The sequence below is a fragment of the Odontomachus brunneus genome, unplaced genomic scaffold (genome assembly GCF_010583005.1).
Source record: "Odontomachus brunneus isolate Ranch 3 - 2012 unplaced genomic scaffold, Obru_v1 Obru_scaffold_039, whole genome shotgun sequence".
In the NCBI taxonomy this organism is placed as follows: domain Eukaryota; kingdom Metazoa; phylum Arthropoda; class Insecta; order Hymenoptera; family Formicidae; genus Odontomachus; species Odontomachus brunneus.
Window position 1 is genome coordinate 72,890 of NW_022639489.1, and position 10,164 is coordinate 83,053.

General features: G+C 41.5%; 1 protein-coding gene across 4 annotated transcripts in view; it reads left to right on the forward strand.

Annotated features, from left to right (window-relative positions):
• Nucleotides 1–1,440: 1,440 nt before the first annotated feature.
• Nucleotides 1,441–10,164, forward strand: part of LOC116844167 (RING finger protein 44) — a 49,924-nt gene continuing 41,200 nt past the window's right edge. The window contains exon 1 of one of the 4 annotated variants that reach the window (XM_032815372.1): nucleotides 1,441–1,583. The gene's annotated coding sequence lies outside the window, so the exon portion shown is untranslated. Of the gene's footprint in view, nucleotides 1,584–1,810; nucleotides 2,264–10,164 lie in introns of those variants that run through there. The other 3 variants (XM_032815367.1, XM_032815369.1, XM_032815373.1) reach the window with 3 other exon arrangements.

Here is a 10,164-nt window from a genome sequence, read left to right on the forward strand (position 1 = left end):
AACTCGTACTTACTCCAACTCGAATTATCGTAAACAGCCTATGTCTTAAAAACATGCTGAAAAAATTCTAAAGATGTCCATTGTAAATTGGTGTTGTCTTGAGTATATTGTAATATTTGTTTTACTTACAAATTCACGTTAAATCTTTCATTTCTCATGAGTTTAGTGAAGGTTTTCATCTTTCACGAGTTCATTACAAAATGTTCACTTTTCACGAGTTCACACTAGGGGAAAAGATTCATGATCGCTACCCAATTGTCGTAATCATCGACACAACACACACATCCGTACTCAGCTCGAGGGCTACTAGTCGGCTGTGTAAACTAGTGTTTTCTAGTGAAAATTAAAGTTAATAAGCGGCTTGAAAAGAGAATGGCATTTGCAATGTGAAGTGGATATCTTTTTTATTATTTAGATTCTATTATTTATCATTAAAATATATAAATAAAAAAAATACCAAAATATAAGCATAGTTGAAAAATAATCCTACCCTACCTGACATACATACACATTAGTACACACTTTGTTCCATTTGAATCGTGCACAACGTTACACTTGTGCATTTCTATGTACATATGTGTCAAGGGTTGCTTTCCAACAAGTCGACACAAACATCATTCTATCTTTGTTCCACATTTAGTGAGTAACAAAGATAGACTTGTATCTCTTGTTGGAAAGCAACCAAGATGTGTTAAGCAATCGGAAAGCACCTACACTTACGTCAAGGAGGTTTCGGCTAACTAACATATATTACTACTTATTCAGTGTTACTAATTCACAGAAATTTAATTTGAGTTACCTAGGGGTTTTCGCTGGTACCAACGCTATCCCCTCCCTTTTTATAGATTTTGTCGTGTAATTTTTTATATCTAAATGATATCTTTTTGAATATTAAAAGTTATCTTTCGGGCGGACATTAGATAACCTTTTCAGTAAACAGAAACTTAACTTTTTTACCGAAAATAGTTATCGTGAGTTAATTTTATATAGTAAGATGGAATATTTTAAGATAACGTTGTTCTATTTGGGTTATACTAATCAGATTTACGAATTTCACAACAGTTATAAAGCAGCTTTTTCTGCTAAACGCAGCCATCGATGGATATAAATCACATTTTCCAAAATTTACACTTGCACCACGCCATCTAGTCTTACTTTCACTTTATAGTGAAATCGACAAGCCGTCACTGTGTCGATAAAGTATACTTCTCTCAAGTATATTCAGTAAAGGATTATTTTTCTACCTTATACAGCCAAGTTACAAATGCGAGCATTCATTCAAAATCTTTTTCATTCGATATTACGCACAAGTTTTTTGTCGATAATATTGACCCTTTTTTCTTTTCATCTCTTTCATCGGCAAGTGGCGCCACTATTAGCTGGCGATAGTCACGTTTCGAGTTCGTGACGTCCCTGACGTCAGTAGCGGGGCAACACTAACAAAACTGCGACGCAGCATTGTCGTGCGCAGCGCCGTCTTGGTGTATTTTTGTACCCTAAATGAGTGTTATCCGCGGTCATGTCTCTCTACATCTCTTGACTTGAAGCTGATAAAATATTTGTCTCACGGAGCTGAATAAATGGTAAGATAGATGCAATAATTATTGATCGAAAAATATGCTCGAATGCGAATAATGCAAAAATCCGGGACGCACTTTTACGATATTTATCGACGTTAGTCTGAGAGAGAGTGCTCACTTTCTCAATTGTTCCGAAGCCGGCACTGGTCGGAAAGAGAGAGGGAGCGCGCGCGCGCGCGCGAGAGAGAGAGAGAGAGAGAGAGAGAGGGAGAGAGAGAGAGCTCACAGAGAAGTCGCGGTCGCGACGCCGTGACTCGTCGCGAACACGCGTTAATCGGGCGCGCGAGAGCGTGTGTCACGCGGTTAGTGTCTGACGTGGGTGGACTCTCTTTGGATTTTCCGAGCGTGCGGACGTACAGATGTCTTAATCGGGCCCGATATTTGATGGGCGGGGTCGCCGGGCATTACAGTGTCTCGCGAGATACCCGGAGCGACCTCGGTGTTCTCAGTGGTGAGCTGTCGCGAGCGACCATCGCCAACCGATAAACCATCGGTTTCCTGACAGCGTGCTGGCCGCTGCTTCGTTAAATGGCGTCACTACGTTGCTGCGCTATGACGTTCTTCTGACGAGAACAAAACGACAGAGACAGAGACAGAGAAAGAGAAAGAAAAAGCGCGAGTAAGAAAAAGAGAGAGAAAGAGCGTCTCCCAAAGAGAGAGTACTCTTTGCCCCGGCTCCAAAGGTAGGAATCTTCCCACCGAAATTTCGGACGCACGCTCTGTTTATCTGTCTCTGTCTTTTTACCCCGTTACTTGCTGTCGCTACTGCTCGTTGTCTCTATATTTCTTTCTCTCTTTCTCTCGCTCTCGCGTCTCTCTATATGCCGCTTTCTCTCTCTCTCTCTCTCTCTCTCTCTCTCTCTCTTTCTTCCTCTCACTCTCTCGACCCTCTTTTCCTGTCGCTGCCATTCCCCAGGATATTTACTGATTTTGCCATCGCTCACCTCGTAAACATTACTTTGTGTTTTTTCTCGATGGTCACAAGGCAAGTTACGAGATATCGTGGTCTTTAAGTATACGCGCGTCGCGCGCGGTTACATCTTTTTTCCTGGGCTACCTCCTGGCCGCGATAGCGTTTCTCCTTTCTAGTCTCAGACTGTGTACAGTCCTTGTCCCTTTTTAACATTATGCGATGATATCTACGGAAACATACACCCGCATACGGGAATATACATTCCGATGAGAATTAACATGTAAAGATAGTATACTACGGTTCGGTAAAAGAGGAGCTCGGGGAGAATGGTAGGTTACACGCGCCAAGCGTGCTCGTCACTTCGTTTCGCACGCTGCACCTGCGACGTGTTTTTCCGTCTGCGTAACTCGCCGCCTCCTTCTTCCCCCCCCCCCTTCCGTCTCTTTCTATCTCTCTCTTTCTCTCGCTCCTTCTCCCCACTCGCAATCCCTCTCTCTGTGCCTGCACCCGCTCCGACGCACATCTGATCCTTTTGTCTGCCGATCGAAATTGAGCGCGTCCTGTACACTTGTTTGTATACAAATGTCCGTTTAACGTGCAGGAGTACTTATTATATGCAGGTGTGTGTGTACATCAACGGTGCGGTGTTACTAATGATGGGCACTTCGCGAGAAGCAACACACTTGAGTAACACGTACCTATTTGTAGGAGCATACGCAATGCCACGTACTGTACTGGACGTACAGCGCCTTTCTGCGTTTTCCATCTTTTTCGTCGACTGATGTCGACCGAAGAAACACGTTCATCGGGATTGTCTCATGAGTTGACGTAGTTGACGACGACCGCAAACAGTTGACCGCTGCGCGAACGCTGGCCGATAATGCGCACATACGAGTTGGCAGGACAAACAGAGACAGGCACTAACGCGGTCAATCTTAGTAATTAACGGTACATCGCCGGCCGGGCGTTTAAGCCGCTGACCCTTTAAATCCGTACGCGTCTGTGACGCCCTACGATCGATTCTGTGTCGTGTTCGCGTGTATCAGTCGGGAATTGCGTTCCTCTATACGGGGTGTCCTCTTAGCTTAGCACTGCTTACCATTATCGTCTTGTGCTCGAGATTAGTGCTCAATTGATATTAGTAGGATGGCTTTGAACGTTCTGTTGGCGTTTGTTTCATTCTCACTATTACATATTAGAAATTAAAAGCGAGCTGCAACGTAAAGCCCTCTCTTGGTGCAATAGAGACAAACTTGTCTTGACAACTTGAGAGCACGCGTTGAAAACTTGAAGCGTTGTTATTGCAGGTGCGACAATTAAAAATTCGATTTGGAAAGCAACGATATAAGCGTGTCGTCTGTCCACAGCGCCACCGATGTACGGGATTTATAGTCGGTCGTTAAATCGCGGATTAAAAACGCACTTGGGAACGTGACTGAAAAATATATAAGCAGAAACAAGCCGCTGTGCTCCGAGGTCGTTCCGTGCAGCGTACACTTATAAATGCATAGAATTTTTCAATAGACGGAAAGAGCAAAAAGACCGCTGCATACGCGCTAGTTTCCCCAAGATCCGCAGCACCGTAGCTAAGATTTACACTGCACGATCGTAACGCAACCGCGTGTCATCTTCCTGTAATCGCTATGTCGATTCCGTCGCTACTCCGACCATTGAGGAAAAAATATCGCTGCAACGAACAAGTATTTTCACTTGCGCGTAAGACTGTGCGCACAATCAACAAAATCTCGTTCGTTATCTCGGAAATATTGGAATATCAACGGTCTTGTCTGGAAATAATACGATACAGTAGATTGTTGGGTATAACGAGGTAACTCGGCCGTCGTTCGATGTTAATCTCACTAAATAGATTAATGTAAGGCTCTATGATGTACAGTTGCGAACAAAAAGATTCTCGGTCATTTTTCGGGGTGACTCATTCGTCTTGTTCAATAGCAGCATTGGACAAGACGGAGAGAGTTCATAAATCCATCCTAAAAATTACGGACAATCTCTTTGCCCATGACTATACTACTGGCATTCCGTAATAAAAATCAAATAGACCTTGTGTATTTTAACCTGCTTTTAGTCCAACATACCCTTTTCTTACAACTATTTTTCAACAAGTATATGTTGAAAAATGACCAAGTTATCGTTTTTTAGCGGAGTTGATAAAAGGAAGAGACAAATAACGCTAAGAAAGAAGGGGAAGTTATCGATAATAATAAACTCTGTGGAAAAACTCGAGATTCCAGCTGCGTATCTTGGCATGGTTCCGTATCCGTAAGGTGGTTCGAGATAAAGGAGCAAAAGAGAGAGAGAGAGAGAGAGAGAGAGACAGACAGACAGACAGTATCTCGCCCTTTATAGCGGAGTAGCGTTATACGAGACACTTAAGCTCTCACGGTAACCATGACTATTTAGCTGTATATCTTTGCTTCTACCTACTTTCTCGAAACGGGCTTAAACATAAATTTCAGCGCGGGTAACTCCTCGCGCCAGAGACGCCTTAGCAGCGCGAGAGAGGAATATGTGATAGCCGGATAGGTATTCCCATCGGGATTACTCGTGCGAGCTTCGAAACATCGGCTCTTAAAAGTTTCATGAAAAATATATCCTTTGTAACGACAGAGCTGCCCGCGTGCCATAGACGGAAATTATAGATGCGCGGGCGGCGCACAGTACCGTGCGCCCTCCACCTCCTTTTCCTCCTCGTCATTGTTGTTTTTCTTACATTATGAAACAAATTATAAGCGCTACTTTGTGCGCAACGGGCGCGTTTCAAGCCCGATGCAGAGAGCGAAAGTGGCGTAATAATTTAGCTGTCGATTGGTCGTCTATGGGCACGTCGATTGTCCCTAAACTTTCCTCTCTACCAGCACGATCGGACACCCTTACCCAACAAAACGTTGTCTCATGAACGACACGATGTAACGTTTTTACTTTGCACTGCTGCAACAGTTTGCTACGACAATTCGATTCGTCCGAATCCGCATGCGAATACGTTTCGTTATACGAGATATTCCGCCGCGAAATTCTTTCAATTTATTAAATTGCGCGAATTCCAACTTTCAATTCTTCAGTCTCTATCGATCAAGATCATTTCGATCCTATTCGAATTCGATGTCCATTCGTGTATATATTTTAAAATTGTTTCTTGTGTAACACGAGACAACGATACGGTCCGATTCTTGGCTTTCTGAATTTGCCAGAGGACACACCGTCGGCCGTTCTAACCTGCGTGGTAATTTTCTCTTTATTATCTCGTCTGCTCAATCGATCGTGCGTGAATCTTCGCGATCGCATCGCTATTTCTCGTGGTACGGTAACGCGTTGGATCTCTCTCTTTCTTTCTTCCCCCTTTCCCGTGAGGACGACACGACGATACGGCGACGGAGGTGTGGACCCACAGCATGGGAATCGCATCAACGATAATACGTACGGGCGTTCTGGCACTAGAACCACGCACGATACCACGTCTCTCTGTCTGCGCCCCCGTCTGTTCTCCTCTCCGTCTCCCTCCCTCCCTCCCTCCCTCCCCCCTCTCTCTCTCTCGTCCTCTGCCTGTCCCTCTCTCTTTCGCTTTCGGTTTCTCTCGTGTGTCAACACATTTCCGACGCCCACAACGAGTGACGCATGCGCCTAGCACGCCTTATCAATCCTTCGCTCTATCTCCCTCTCTTTCTCCATCTCTCCACCGTGCACTCTTCCCTTTGGTCTCTCTCTTTCTCACTCTCTCATTCTATTTCAAAATACAGGGTGTCTCAGGGTTTTTGCCGCGGACCGTCCTTTCGTCTATAGATTTGTGCAAGTTTGGAAGTGATTTGTTCTTAGCGAAAACAAGTTAAGAACGATAACCGTTTATCAAGTGATTGGACGTGTAGGACACTTGACATTTTTTAACTTTGCGTAGACTTTATGAAACTTTCACGTATAGATGTTTAACTATCGGACGTTAGGAGGTTACTACAGAAATAGATGATGAAGTACAAACTTTTGCTAGTTAAAATTTGATTTCAAGTTACTCGAGTAGGTCTTATACGAGAGACAGGTGGAGATATAGTCGATAATAATATCGTTGAATAATGATCTTCTTTTCTCCGAATGATACGAAGAAGGATATTACCAAGCATGTTGATAATTACCATTGCAAGCCATTAGTGTATTCAATATAGTAGAGGACATTGTCTAAGAAGAGCTTCCCTTATTTCTTTCTTTCCAAATTCCTCTTTTCACCTTCTCTCCAACATTTTTTCCATCGCTTCTTCTCCTCTGGACTGTCCTCGGCTGTTTGTCGGATACGCCCCTGGCTATTCTATGAGTACCCTCTTCTGTACGCGAGCCCTACCGCGTTGTCTGGCAGGCAAGCGCGGAATTTTCCAATTCACAAGGGTGCATAGACGATGCGGGTCGTCGACACGGTTCCGGTCGCTCGTAACATCCTCAATGTCGCGAACATCGTGGCGAGTTACCGACGAGAAAAATTTCAGGTGGCATTGTCGCTTACGCTCCTTCATACCAGTATCGGAGACACCCTTCTAATACGCTCCTGCGACGAGAACGTAAACTTAATCGCTCTCAGGGTCTCCGCACAAGAACATCCTTAACATGTAAAGTTTACGGATTTCTTTGTGCTTAAGTTTAATTTTATGTACAGGTATGGCCACTGCATTGTCAGTACTTAATGTAACGTAACATATTACGGATGTGCTTGTGCGTTGGCTCTCACTCTCTCCTTTCGACTTTTTCTTGTTTCCATCCTTTTCTTTCTTCTTTTTCAGATTTAGTTTTCTTCCCTCTTTTCAACAAGAAGAAGGTTCGAAAAGACGTAAACGAAACAAAAAATAATTTTACGATTTAAGTCACATTTTTAGGTCGTGTTATTACAGCACGGTTCGATTTGTTCGAATCTGTGTTTGCGTTTTGTTGCGAATTATGTTCCTTCATATTCGTACAGTTGAAAGTGGAATTAATTCAGATTGACTGGCAGATATTAACAAGAGGAAAATACTAAAATCCAGGTATCTCTTTCCTTTCTCAAATGTGTTGTTATGTCAGACTTTATGGTATAATCGGGGCCCAAGATTATTCAAACCCGCTACTGGCCCTCTCCCTCCCTCTGTCTTTACAACGTCACCTTCGCGTTCGTACGATACAGTCTTTTTCCTCTCTTTCCGTTCCCATTGTACATACTAATTTTCCAATTGATAAGGATTCATAGTTGATACAACGAAGCAACCTTACCCGTTTATACTTTGTTTTTTCTTCCTTTTCTTATCTTTCCCCTTTTTCTATTCGCTTCTTCATGATTGTCACGCGCGTCAGATTCAGTGTACGGCTATTCTTTAAAATGTTGCCAAATCATAGAATAAAGAATATCAGGAAGGAGCATAAAGAGAAAATCCTTTATTAGAAGTGTGAAGGATGTAACATAGTGAAAGTAAACCAAATGCGACTATTGATACTATAGAATCGAGGTAAATGTTATGACGTAATATTGTCAATTAATCGAATAGACAAAGGTGCGTAAGCGTATTGAAGAGAAAATTATTACAAGTGACTAATTTTATTTCCGTCACCAATATTAACAAAATATAAATATAATTTTTCTATTATTCTTTTAAAATTAATATTTCTTTGCTATATACTTCCACGATATTTTAAGTATACTGTGCCAGACTGTGTTTCCAGTAACGTCACTTAAGATGTAGTTCACCTTATCAAACTGAACCAATGCAACACGATCGATTATCCACGATATTGCAACATGCTTCTTCCTAGAATTCTTTATTCAATGTGACAAACATACTACATCTCATTGCACAAAGTGCACAAATATGCGCGCCAATTATAAATACCAACGATTTCGCAAATATGTCGTCAATATGTCGTTATCGAGAACAAAGTAGAATTTTTCACTTGCACGAGCGCAGCCCACATGTCGCATTTTTGCGTAACGATTATGCACAGAGATTTCACGTATATGTGCGCACATATGCGTTAACCGTCTTTCTTTTTATAGTAAATCCGTAGATCGAGCAAATGAGTGCTCGACATATCTTCCTTTTCGTCTTTCTTAAAGTACAATAATTTTAAAATAGAGTAGGTATTCCTTTACGTGTGACGTATTAGGACAATCTGAAAGAAAATTAATCACATTTGCTTTTCGAAAAATGAATGGAACTGAAATCATTTGTCAGTTTCTTGTATTTTTCATTATTGCAATAACTTTATATGATATCGTTCTGTCAGTTAGTTGCTGAGCTAACTGTTAATGCGTCGCATAGCGTACGTGTAACGAATAGAGATAAAATCTATACTATTTTGTTAACTATGCGATACGAAGGAATATTCTGCTTGAGTTTGAGGCAAAGTTGTGCCGTAGATTTCAAGATTACGTCTACACGGATATTGTTTATATGATACACTGTCTACATGATTTGTATACACAATCTTTTTCCTGTAGATAATGTTAACTATGTAGAATACAGTAAATTATATTAAAATATACAAAAGAAAAATTAAGTTACAAGACTGTCTCTGCATTTGTTCTGGGTATTAACTCTAGGATATCACACTTTTTAATCACGGGCTAAATATACTGGAGCTACCTTACGCCATATATTTCGCTACAACTTCCATAAAAGTCAACCGATTTCAAAAAAATTATTTTTCCATCAAAACGCCAGATTTCAAGGAATTTGTCTATGTATAGAAAAATATGAAAGACAGTAGTTTGGAAAATATTAGCTTATAAAAAAAAGGTTACACTAGAAATAATGGCAGACCCGCAGTTTTATCTGGAATAAAATTTACCCCAGTGTGATGCAGTGTGATGCTTAGGGTTAATTATATAAATATAATATCTAGAAAATATGTTTTCATGAAATTTTCGTTTTATTATGTGGCAGATTGATGGATTTAACTCTGAAAATAAGAATGTAACCAGAGAATATATATATATATTCCGTGGGCTCTGGCATGTTTAGAAAACAACAATCACAGATTTACACCAGGATTCTAAATATTAGATGAAAATGTAAACTTTTCTTAATTAATTTTCTTTAAACGACATCTACAAATTACTCATTGCTTGATATGACAGATGACATCGTAAAACGTACTTTACGTCGTCTACACAGAGTATCATAATTTACACGCAAACGCCCAAGCATGGTTTTCTTAAGAAAAGAGAAGAGAATAGAAGGAACCAGCGAGCACTATGCGTCCGTCGACTAGTTGGAAAACTCGGTTATCGATCCGGGATCGCGGTAAATATACGCGGCGAGAGCGAAGGGAGAACTCGTTCCTATCGAGTGTAGACTGTACGCGTGTTACGTAAAATTAACAGTCGTGTTCCGAAACTCACTTTCCCGTCTGGGATTTCGAAGTACGGAATAGGACGGGCGGGGAGGAAGCGCTATAAGAAAATACTATGAAAGGTAGATCACGGCGCGCAATCAAGAGAAGATATCTTTTCTTATGTTCCTCTTTATGCTTGTGTATGACACATAATTACGTTTTCGTACTGATACAGAATTCGATGAATGTACGATTGTACAACACATGATACATTGCATCCGACTTGCTAGTCAAGAGAGAGAAAGTGACACACAGAGAGAGAGAGAGAGAGAGAGAGAGAGAGAGAGAGAGAGAGAGAGAGAGAGAGAGAGA